The sequence below is a fragment of the Symphodus melops genome (assembly GCF_947650265.1).
Source record: "Symphodus melops genome assembly, chromosome: 17".
Classification (NCBI taxonomy): domain Eukaryota; kingdom Metazoa; phylum Chordata; class Actinopteri; order Labriformes; family Labridae; genus Symphodus; species Symphodus melops.
Window position 1 is genome coordinate 22,965,507 of NC_136707.1, and position 13,005 is coordinate 22,978,511.

Consider the following 13,005-nt stretch of genomic DNA (forward strand, 5'->3'; position numbering starts at 1 on the left):
CATCAATGTCACAATCAGGAGATCATGTTAATTAAAGAGGCCTCTTGTTGATCTTGAATTGCTTTTGAAAGACCACTATTTTTTTGTGTGGCTTGTCTTTTCAGTCAGGTTATTGGTCACTTAACGGCAGTACCACAGACCTGCATTTAGACCTCAAGTGATCATCTCTTGTTTGGGGTGCAAGACCCAGCAGATAAAACATGCATACACACACACAAAGACAAGTACTACACATACTGTGAATGCATATCTACAAACAGTGTAATATGTTAAAATATCACTAGCCTAAACTCTGCAAGTGTTTGTTGTTCTACTGAATACAGTATCTTTTAATTACATTTAATTTAGTTTAAAGTTGATACTTTGATTTGTTGTTATTGCAAACAATGCTATAAATCTGCTGAGTTGTTAGCCTGATTTTTGTTTGGATAGCACAGTGACAGTACACACATAACAAACATGTAGCTTGAAATCCTGAGTAAGTAAAGACGTGGACAGAATGCAACATAAATCGACAGAGTTCAACCTTTTTTTTTCTTTTTATTTTGCATTTAAAGACAAACACAATGTCAAATCACAAGCAACAAACAACAGCAGACAGATGAAGACAAAAAAAACGTCTACTGAGCCTTGCACGTTTCAGGGACATTCATGTTGAGGTTGACCAGGTTGATGTTTTTAGAGGATTTGGACCCAATGGACCTGACAATAGCTTTAGTTGTGTTAGTCAGAGACTCATGGTATACTACACAACTGAACACTGCATCACTCTTGTTCCACTGCTCGAAGCTGAGTGATAACTGGCCATATGCCGAATAGGATCCTTGGTTTAATACAGGTTCTGTTGTATGGAACTTGTACTGTGAGTCTGGTTCCTCATCATCAACAAGCCAAGACACATAAACCTCTTTGGGGTAGAAGTCTTTCACATAGCAAGACAAGGTCACCATTTCTTTTCTAGTATGTTCTAATGGAGGCATCATGAACACTGATGGACGTTGAATCTCTCCTCCTGCAAGCATGAGAGAACAATTAAACCTCCTGCCAAAAATTCAAGAACATGCTTTTCTAATGGAAATCTCTACTACTAATCCCACCTAAAAAGATCATCAAACCATTAACAGCATCAACACACAGTATTTTAGTGCATGACTAATAACTTTCTTACCAATATTCCTCTCAAGCTGTTTCTTGATGGGGTCAGTATACTCAGAATGTGCAACATTACAGATGGGCTTAACCCCACGGCTCCATTCGTCAAAGGACATATCAAGGGGAACTCTGAATGTGCCTTGACGTCCTTTGCTGACAGTTGTGGAGGCATCAGCCATGTCCTTTCCTTGCTCGTCTGTCCAATAAATCTTCTCTGCAGAGGGCTTATTTATCTTGACTTCACACACTAGTTTTCCTTTTCCTTGTACAAACAAGTCCCCCATTGACGGTGCTTCGATATTGATGTCCACATCTGCCTGAGGACATACGCCACCTTTGAGAGAGGCATAAGGGAGAATTATTACAAAGAAATGGCTAAAACAATGGAGATAAACAAGGAATCTGATCACAATTTACTCAAAGTGCATAATTTACTCACCATTAGTGCACAGCTCGTAGGTCACAGAGGAACTCTTGTTCACATTATCTTTCCCCTTAAACTGGCATACATACGTGGTGTCTTGAGTCCACTCGGTGGCTGGCACTGAGAGGAAACTTGCTGAACTGTACAGAACTGTTCCATTCTGTGTCTTTCTGTCGCTGGCAGGAGTATTGACCACATACATGCCATGGGGGACTACATGACCGTTTTTCAGCCATTTGAACTCATGCTGCTTTGGTGAAAAATCTTTGGCAAGGCATGAGAAGGAAGCGAAGTCTCCCTCCTCTTTTGAGGAAAACACTTTAAGAGTTGGCTCCTTAATAAACGGCGCTGTAAAACAAAGATATACACAAATATATGTTTGCGCAAGCAGGGAATCAAACGTACAAAGATATAGTATATGCAGAAGCCATTTTTGCAAAATGCAGTTGACTTCGACGTTAACTGAATTTGATTTTTTGACTTTGGGCATCTCCTCAAATGACCACTTTGAAACAGAAAGACTCGGGAGGAAAACAACATTTCTAAACAGCAGAGCTTTAACGCTCACTTCTGCATATACATTTACTGCCCCAGCAAGCAAACATGGATCAACCCAAAACTTAAATTATCAGCATACAGGTCAATCTATCTGCATAACTATGATTATGCAGATGGATAGAAACAAGCATGGCACATTGCAATGGTATGATTTTAGACAAGTGCAGAGAACATGCAGAATATTAGTAAGAAGTCAAATAGACCGAGTCAGCAGCAGAATATGCATGAGAAAGTGTTAGCCTTGTTATTTCACCTCACTCTTTCGTTTACCTGCGAGGTCCATTAATTATTAAAGTAAAACTATTAAAGGATATTTTCCACTATCTCGCATTAAAAAAATTTTTTTGTTAATGTTATTATCTCCTTTGATTTATATTATTTTGAATTATTTCTTTAGTATACTGACAGAATTGGGTTAAAGAATACACCAATAAGTTGCACAATTATTTAATTTGCTCTTTGTAGTAGAAGTATTTGTAGTAGCATTGCTATTATAATCATTACAGTACTATTGTAGTTCTTTGTAAGTGAACAGTAAAGTACAGATCTTCCTAATCTACATGATTATTTTTTAGGCAGATTTTTTTTGTATTTTCTATCTATATTGCATTTTCATAGTAACACTGTAATACTTTAAGTTAAACTCAAATAATTATTTGATACTATGTCCATACACATTTTACAGATCACAGTGAGCCTATCATGTACGACAATTTTTACTGCATATACATTTCTACCAATGCAAATTTAAACAACATAAAAAAAAACGAGTTTTAAAAAGCATAATAATTTACGTTATCTCTGCCATCTTAACCTGCTACATTTAAAAAATAAGCTGCTTTAAGATATTTATATGACTTAACAGAAGTCTTACGTGCAAAGATGAAATTCCCCTGTCCTTGTCCCGCTGTGTTTGATGCGATGCAGTTAAAGGGCTGCTTTGCTTCCCAGTCCTGTTTGGCCACTCTGATTTGACTGACTCCTGAATAAACACCATTCTTCTCTACTGGAGGATACTGGATGAAGTCCGTCAAGGCAGTGCCAGCTTTATTCCAAGAGTAAGTCACAGAGGAAGGCGAGAAGCCAGTGGCAAGGCAGCCAAGGGTAACTGTGGCAGCGTCAGACCCGCATTGGATCAGAGGAAACACGGTTGGTTTGGATGTAGCGGCTAAAATAGAAAAAACAAAAGAGCAGGAAAAAAATGCTGAAATAAAAATGAGTCATTATAGAAATCCATCATCAAACATAAGTTGCAGATTAAGACAAGTTGGCTAACTTTCAACAGATGGCTTAAAGCATTACATTGATGAATACATTTGCGCACCTTTATCTGATGTGGAAATGATGCTCCATATTGTTCTTCCATCTGAACTCCTAGCTGTCTTTTTGACGTTATATGAAACAACCTTCCCCAGTAATAGGTTTTTTGTGGTTTTCCTGTTTGATTTTTTGATTAAATTTTTTTTATTCTATAAATCAGACTAACCGTTCTGAGTTATTTTTGAAACTGACTAGATGAAGATGTAAATTCATTGAACTCACAGCTAATGTCTTTGGTCATAATTATTTGTTTGTAACACATACTTCTATTGAACATAAGCAAATAATTTAGGGATTAAATTATTCTTACCTTACGTAACGGTTACAGCACAAACTATTTAAACATACTTTACTTTTAAAGTGATTTAAAATCCCAGGTGCAATTACCTTAAATGTAACTTAAAAAATGACATTTTTGCGTCGCGAATCTTACCTGATGTCACTGTTACCATAGTGCCTCTACCCCAGTAGTCGAAAGCATCCCAGTTATCACAGTAAAGAAAGTCAAAAAGGACTTGTCACAAAAACCTATCACTGTAATATGTCACATCCTCTTGTCGAACATTTTGATATCGGCGACAGTGAAACATTTAAAACTGAACTCTTCAGCCAGGAGTCTTAAGTCTTGCACAAACTCTATATCCAGCTACAAAAAACTGTTTGCTGATTTATCACTGACCACTTTCCCGTGACCACGTCAAAAAGATCTCATTGCATCAGTAATTGGATAAGATATGTTAAATGTTAAAGATACATACCTGAAGTTACAGTGACCATGGTGCCTTTACCCCAGTAGTCAAAAGCCTCCCAGTTATCACAGTAAAGAAAGTCAATAAGGACTTGTCACAAAAACCTATCACTGTAATATCCCACAACCTCTTGTTGAACATTTTGGTATCAGCATCAGTAAAAAAATTTAAAATAAATAAAATGCATCTTTGAATAGAAGTAGTTTAAAACTGAACTCTGCAGCCAGGAGTTTGAAGTCTTTCACAAACTCTATATCCGGCTACAAAGAACAGTTTGATGTTTTATCGTTGGACAATCACATCAAAAAGATCAAATTGCATCCGTAATTGGAGAAGACATTAAATCAAACAATGTTAAAGATACATACCTGAAGTTACAGTGACCATAGTGCCTTTACCCCAGTAGTCAAAACCGTAGCCCCAGTTGTCACAGTAAAGAAAGTCAATAAGGACTTGTCACAAAAACCTTTCCCTGTAATACCACAACCTGTTGTCGAACAATTTGGTGTCGGTGTCAGTGAAAAATATGAGATTAAAAAATGCATCTCTGAATAGAAGTAATTTAAAACTGAACTCTGCAGCCAGGAGTTTGAAGTCATTTACAAACTTTATCACCGGCTACAAAAAAACATTTGGCTGTTTTACTGCCGGCCCATTTCCCGTGACCATGTCAAAAAGATCAAATTGCATTAGTAATTAGAAAACACATCAAATTCAGAAATGTTAAAGATACATACCTGAAGTTACAGTGACCATGGTGCCTTTACCCCAGTAGTCAAAAGCTCCCCAGTTATCACAGTAAAGAAAGTCAATAAGGACTTGTCACAAAAACCTATCACTGTAATAGCCGACAAACTCTTGTCGAACATTGTGATATCGGAGACAGTAAAAAAATCTAAGTAAAATTTGCGTCTTTGAATAGAAATAATTTAAAACTGAACTCTTCAGCCAGGAGTTTGAAGTCTTCCACAAACTCTATACCCGGCTACAAAAAACAGTTTGCTGTTTTATCATCGCTTGATCACATCAGAGATGTCCCATTGTAACAGTAATTGGATAAGACACTAAATTCAGAAATGTTAAAGATGCATACCTGAAGTAACGGTGACCATTGTGCCTTTACCCCAGTAGTCAAAAGCGTAGTCACAGTTTGACAATTTATTAACCACGGCATACAAAAACCTGTTCTCAGTAATCTACCTGTTCAAGGCTTTGTAATTTCTTGTTTTAAAATTTTACACCTTTTACATTTGTATATCTACCTCTGAAAGCATCAATAAGAACATAGATTCAGGCATGCTTTCCACCACATAACACAATTAACATACAGTATTGAAGGACTAAATTGACTTATTGGTGCTTAAAGTAATAGAAAAATCTGATTTTAAATACAAACTGTTCAAAACAAAGGGTTGACTTACCTGATGTGATGGTCACCATCGTTCCTTTTCCCCAGTAATCAAAAACACCGTCACAGTGTTATAGGTCGCAGCATTTATCATGCAAAAAGTGAACCAACTACTGAAGTCGTTATCTAAATTTGTCTGTGTCATCACCGCAATTTCATGATGAAGACTAAAAAGGTTTTTACCTGTTGTGACGGTCACCATCGTTCCTTTTCCCCAGTAGTCAAAAGCAGCATCACAGTGTAAGAAGTCATCACATTCAACATACAAAAACACACCTTAATGAAGATCCTCATGCCTCTGAGATCTAAATATGTGAAATAATACAGCATTTTTTACTTTCTTAAAAATGATGACCAAAAGAGCCTTTTTTTACCTGCTGTGACGGTCACCATTGTTCCTTTTCCCCAGTAGTCAAAGTAGTAGTCACAGTGTTATAAGTCAACACATTCCACATACAAAAACACACCATGACATTCTTCATGGTACTAAGGTCTTAATATGTTATATTAAACAGTACATTACAATTTCTTAAATATGGGAACAGAAAAAGCCTTTACCTGCTGTGATGGTCACCATGGTTCCCTTTCCCCAGTAGTCAAAAGCACCGTCACAGTGTAATAAGTCAACACATTCAACATACAAAAATACACCATGACGATGTTCCTCATGCCACTCAGGTCTTAATGTTATAATAAACAGTATATTACAATTTCTTAAATATGAGGACAGAAAGAGCCTTTTTTTACCTGCTGTGACGGTCACCATCGTTCCTTTTCCCCAGTAGTCAAAGTAGTCGTCACAGTGTAATAAGTCAACACATTCAACATACAAAAACACACCATGACGATGTTCCTCACACCACTGAGGTCTTAGTGTTACATTAACCAGTGCAATTATTATATTTTCAATATGACGACAGAAAGAGCCTTTTTTTTTTTACCTGCTGTGACGGTCACCATGGTTCCTTTTCCCCAGTAGTCAAAGTAGTTATCTATCACAATTTACTGCAAAAATCCTCTAGCGCTTGTATCATCAAATAAATCGATGTACTTCATCAGTAAACCAGTCTATATACTTTTGTTTACCCTAAAGTACATGCTGAAGATTGTAAGTTGGTTTAAGTACACAATAAATCAATATACATTGAATAAAAAAATCTAAATATTCGACTACATTCATTAACGTGTATTTGGATTATTACTTACCAGAAGTTACTGTGACTTGGGTCCCTTTCCCCCAGTAGTCAAAGTAGCCATCACAGTGATACTTTACAGTCTGCTTGTAGTATAAAAACTAAACATGTTATTTAATCAATGAAAAGCTAACATGTTCCACTGACAAAAGCTATTCCCACAGTACCATTTATTAACCACGTCCCTAGAGATATTTATTTCCTGTGGGTTATATAATATTAAGTGTGTTTGACAACGGTTGGTGTTCACTTCCTCTTTATCATATTTTCCTGTCTCAGGTCCTAGTTGTGCATTATGGAGCTAACAAAACCAGAAACCTATTAAGTTTTTGGAATGAAATTAAACCTGCAAATGTGTATGATTTTATACCAGTTATAAATAATAAAAATAAAGTCTTTGCATATATCTAATGAATTTCACATAGCTAATTCAGTCAGCAACACTATCCATACTTTTGATATCCTCTGTTCTAGACCTTAACTTAGGTTAGGATAGCGTACAATCTTCAGTCTTGAACACATCTTGGTTCCTTAATTACTTGATGTTGGAGGACTCTGGTCTCCGACTCTCTTGAGCCCTGTTTCCACCAAGCGGTTTAGTTTTGTTCGTCCTGGTACGGCACGCATTTTGTGGCTTTTACATAGGCTAAAGCCAGGAAAGATCCCCAAATTACTGACCCGTACAGTCTTACTTTTTGGTACCCTTCTTTTGGGGTGCCAAGAATATTGATCGACCCTAAAAGGTGGAGCTAAACAATGCAGTCTGTTGATTGGTCCCGTAGACAGCAGTATTGAAAGACAAACAACGCTATAAAGTCACGCTATTACAAAGCTGATGTGGCTATCGGCATCTGGCTTAGACGCCAAACAGGGCACGATTGGAAAGGGCTGTGGAAACGCAAAACAGGATCAGGCTTTACCGAACCAAAACTGTACTGATCCATGCCGGACTGCTTAGTGGAAATGGGGATTTGGTCTCGGTTAGTGTCTTGACTACACCTCTGTTCTTTTCCCTAAGCTGCATTATTAACAGTCCAATTAGCAACTTGGGAAGCACCTATGTGTTCACATCAGAGGCACTTTTATAGTTTAATAAAGGTTGACGAGATGGTTGGATCAAGATGTTGGACAGAACATGTAACCTCGTCCTGACTCAGTTCAAGCACTCTGTTTTATTTCGCAATTGCCCAGAGGCAGGAGATCTGCAAAGGGCCCATAGCCTCTCTGCCCCCGTCACATTAGCTTTTCACACGGTACCATTGCATACGCCTTCTCAGATTCTGTGGTAGTGGGAGCTCTGATGTTGGTGGGGTTTGGTGGGCAGCAGATTTCTGGAGGGGCACTTGTAGTTGTTGCCCAGGGGCATGTTGTTGCGTTATTTGACCCTGCTTTAATGGCTCCCTATTGATTTTAATATTCTTATAAAGGCACCACATGGGCTGGCCCCTTCCTATATTTCTGAGCTTTTTACCCCTGATGAAACAGGACTCTGTCTGAGATCCTCTGGTAGAGCTCTAGATAGATAGATAGATAGATAGATGATAGATAGATAGATAGATCCATCCCTCCATCCATCCATCCATCCATCCCTCCCGACCGAGGGAAATTCAAGGCATCCAGTAGCAGTATACAGACAGGCAGGACACAAGACATTAGGTACAATACACACCCGCTGTCCCCCTCCCCTCAGTATACAATAATCCCCATACAAGATTTAGCAGCCTCTATGTGACTAAGAGTAAACATAATTACAGGTTAAGCCTGTGCAGTTAACATTAGCATTGGATTCAAACTTGTATAGCATAATGTACATAACCTGTGAAGGAGAGAAAACATGTGCTGATTAAAAGAGACCTGTAAACAGTTAAAGAGCCTTAGAAACAAAAAGTGCTGACCTTCTAGAAACAAGTGTTGTTTGTGCATGTACAGAGGTAGTGCCAGAGGTGTGAGTACAGTCATTAAACAGTCAATGCAGACAGTTAGGGATGCAGATTGGGCCATTAAAATGCTCAGCAACATAAAGGAGCAGTGATTAGCATTAAGTGTCCAAAAAAATAAGGTGAAACCAGCATTAAGTGTCCAAAACAATAAGGTGAAACCAGGAGTGATAGGGTGATTGTCCAATGTTCAATGTCAGTGCTTATTTCTGAGCTTTTGGCTTTTTGTCCCAAGTTTCCGTTCAGTAAGTGGATGAGGAAGCACCTGCTGTGGTGGAGGTTTCCTGTGTTTTACATAAATAGTAACCATAAGTCCAAAGCGTGCGGAAATTTCCATAATCGGTTTGAGAGTGTCTCGTTCATGTCAAATCTCAAAATGTATGAGAATTTGTTTAAAGTGCATTATAAGTGTTTGTTAACAAATATGTGTTATAACATTGTATTAATGATGTTTGAGCATTTGTTATCCTTATGTATTTAAGCTCTATAATTAAAATGATCTACTGTCTGTCTGTTCTATTGTTTGGTTGTTGAAAGTTTAATTTGCTCTTAAAAGTACGGGAGAGAAATAGCTTTACTTCGGGTTTTTAGAATAAAGTTTGAAAAATTACAATTTAAAATTAGGTGAGATATTTAAATTCTTCAGGGTCTGAAAAGTCTGAGCCTGGATTTGTAAATATCTTCTCCTCTTCCTTTTCTTTGTATACCGTTAAGTACAGACAGGTTTTTGTATTACCATTTATCACTGTGCCCCCCCATTACACAGTGTTGCACACTCATACAAAAACCTCTGCCCAATACAGTGTGTGGTAACTGTGTACTGTATAATCCTTCCCACTTTATGCAATCTAACCCCGATGTACTTGTAAAACACAAAAAAAAATTTAATCTTCCTTTGAGCCTTATAATTTCTTAAAACAATGGATAATCACAGTTTCACTTCACACATTAGCTTCACTGCTAGTGAAATTGATTATCTTGAAATTGTAGGGAAATGCATAGTTGGAAGAGTAAGCTAATATACATAATAGACTTTGTCTCATTAAATATGACCAATTATTCAGTGGCTTTCAAACGGGGACTGTGGCTATTAGGTGTGGGAGTTTTCAATAATATATGATGAAATCATGAAACAGATATATTTATACAGCCAAGGTCAGACAACAACAACACACCGCTGACAAACTTTTCATGTTAACAGTTTTTGCGTGTATTCTTTTTCAAAGGTACAACCTACAAATTGCTTTTATTTGGATTAACTGTTAAAAAGACATTACCTTGACTTGTAAATAGAGACATTTTTTTCAACTTCATAGAATCACATTTGCTTTTTAACAAACAACATACACTTGGCTCCAATCCATATGTAGCTCTGATGTTTAAGGTGTCTCATACATACTGTGTATTATGAGACACCATTTATTTTAATGGTATATTTACTAAATTACCAAGATGAATGATTTCATGAAAACTCGTACTAACAGAAGAAGGCATTTTGTGAATGCCTTCCTCTGTACAGTTTTTGTTTGTAGCTGGAAGTTGTCTGACCAGGTGGTTTAATCTTCAACTCCATGAGAAAAACTTTTTTTTTTTTTTTTTTGGCCATGGGATTTATCACTGTGGTCGCCATATCGCACTGTGATATGAGACCATCCAAAAAAACTACACTGTACACTGACGCACACATGCTTTAACTTAAGCCAGTGTGGGTTTTTTTTTACATCTATATAATGAATTTAAAAGGGATCAGCAGGTTGAAATATTCCAATGAGCTGTTTTTGTTCAATAATTATGGAACTTAAAAAAGTGTAAATACAAATAAAGAAAAGGATGAAACTTAATGGTGTCTAGTGCTAAAACCATGGACAAAACACATCCATACTTTTGTGAGTAACATTATCATTCTGGTGTACTTGGCTTATTGGGCAGTTGCTTTTAAATTTCTCTTCTCTTTTCGTTTTAATATTTTTTCTTTGTATAGGTAGCTTATTCTTGCGAAAGCATTGCCTGAGGAAATGAGCCTGGCCTTGATTTATGAATATCTTCTCCTTTTCTGCAGACAAGTTGACTGTGTGCTTGTTTAGTTGAGAATAGGTTTTTGTACAACCACATATCACAGTGGCTCCCACTCCATACACGTTATTAAATGCTCGTACAAAAACCTTAGCCTCATAGGGTGCATGGTTTATAATGTTTGTACTGGAGAATCTACCACAGTTCCTTTTTTCTGTTATACCACAACATTATGATACAACTTTGTACTTTTGTAAACTTTCATTTGTGTAAGAACACATTATTGTCCATTTTACCTTAGAGTCGAATTGTTTGGCTGCAGAACGTAGCGTCACCCACTTACTCGCTTGTGTGACAGCATTTTATGAGTCTCTCAGCTGATGGAGGTTTTTGTCATTGAATGTATCACTGTGGCTGCTGCTATAGTCTACACTGTGAAATAGCTCCATACAAAAACTGTGCTCTGCACACTGGATATCCCATCAAACAAATTCCAGCAATTTAAAAGTAGCACTTTTCATTTTTGTTAAACAACAAATATCATAATCTGGTTTGGGTCCGTGTCTAACATTTATTGCAATCCATTCAACCGAACCATAACAATGAGCTGTAAAATAATCGAACAGCAGCAGGAACCACTAATCAGCCTTACAACAGGAGGAAAAAATGGGACAACACATAGCCTCATACATCACACACACTTTGCAATCTATACAACCTTCTCCCCTCAGACCACAGATACAGATTTCTCACCTTCAGGACTGTTGTCAAAGTTTTTTCCCACATCCAATAGACCCATGAATGGCTGATCTATTTATTTTAAACACCACTCTATTTAACCTTTCTTGACCTTATTCATTCACCTATTTATCAAGTTCACAAACTTCAATGCTTTCCTTCCCCACCCTAGATTTTTCGTTTTAAGCAATATTTAATCAATTTTATTTTATTTATTCTAATCTGTTATGCATCATTTGTTATGTCTTACAAGCTTCACTCGCTCAGGAATCTTTGATTTCACTTTGGATGTTGATAAGTTTGTGGTTTGTTTTTTTGGTGCTTTGCTGTCATTCCTGTGAGCTGTGCACACTGCTGCTTTTTCCAATTTATACAATTTAAGCAGCAGCAGCAATCGTGGAATTTTTGCTTACTCTTTGAACTACAGTATTCGGTGTCCCTTTTAAGCCTGATTAGCGTCCTGGGTGCATTGATGGGAAAGTTTGTCTTTTGGTCTGTCCATGTACCCAACTCTGGTTCTCACAGTCTCGTAATAATAATTTAATGGATTTGAATGATCCTCTGGTCACATGTTCATGTTAACCAGAGGATCAAGTTAAAATGACTTTGCTGATCACTGTTTATTAAAATTCCACCTGAAAGGTAATGCTTTCTGCTTTCTATGTTGTAATTCAACAACTGCTTGTCAAATTGTCCTTTTTGGTACACGCACATGTGCTAAATAAAGGCCATTAATTGCATCATGAAAAACTAAAAAAAGATACATTAATCATAGAAATTTAAAAAATCACTTAAACAAACTTAACAATCACAGAGAAGACTAAATACAAATACAAGTTAAAAAAAAAAGTGCACACAAGATAGATCCAAATGAATGTCTGGTTTAGGTTGTTAGGTTTTCGTCACAGGGTGCATCACTGTGGTTGTTATAATACACTGTGATATGACTCAGTTCAAAAACTCCACCCTGTAGACTCGCTTTCTCGATATACAGCAGACACATTTTCTTCTGTTCAATTTTTTTTTTTTAATTTCATCATATCTTATCACTTATGTTAAGCATCATTTAGCCATTCAATGACACTTTTTTAAGGATATATTTTTTCTTTTTGTCCTTTTTTGTATGCTGGCTATATTTTGCTGAAGCCAAATAATTTCATAATTGTATATAATCTTTATATACATAATTCTTTTTACAAGAAAAAGACTGTTGTGTCTGTTGAGAGGTTTTTGTATTGGTGTAAAACACTGTGACCCCCCGTGTACACAGTGAAACACCACAGCACAAAAACAGGGTGGCTTTGTTATCCTGTACTGCAGTGCACAAAGAAACTACTCCGGTTATAATTATTTAAATAATTCAAAACTATCACAAGCATTTTGTGAGTATCCAATCTGGTTTTTATTAAATTACGTTTCTCAATGTTCGGGATAGCTATTTAATTCTGGACATTAAAACTGTTAACTCTGTTAAATCTGTTTCTTAGTCCCAGCTAACGCCAATAACTACAGT

The 13,005-nt window shown here is 36.8% G+C and overlaps 1 gene segment (V, D, J or C); it reads right to left on the reverse strand.

Annotated features, from left to right (window-relative positions):
• Nucleotides 1-520: 520 nt before the first annotated feature.
• Nucleotides 521-5,772, reverse strand: LOC306837803 (Ig mu chain C region membrane-bound form-like). The segment is given in 5 exons: nucleotides 5,625-5,772; nucleotides 3,009-3,302; nucleotides 1,592-1,924; nucleotides 1,169-1,486; nucleotides 521-1,012 (listed from the first exon to the last, which is right to left on the reverse strand).
• Nucleotides 5,773-13,005: the final 7,233 nt, after the last annotated feature.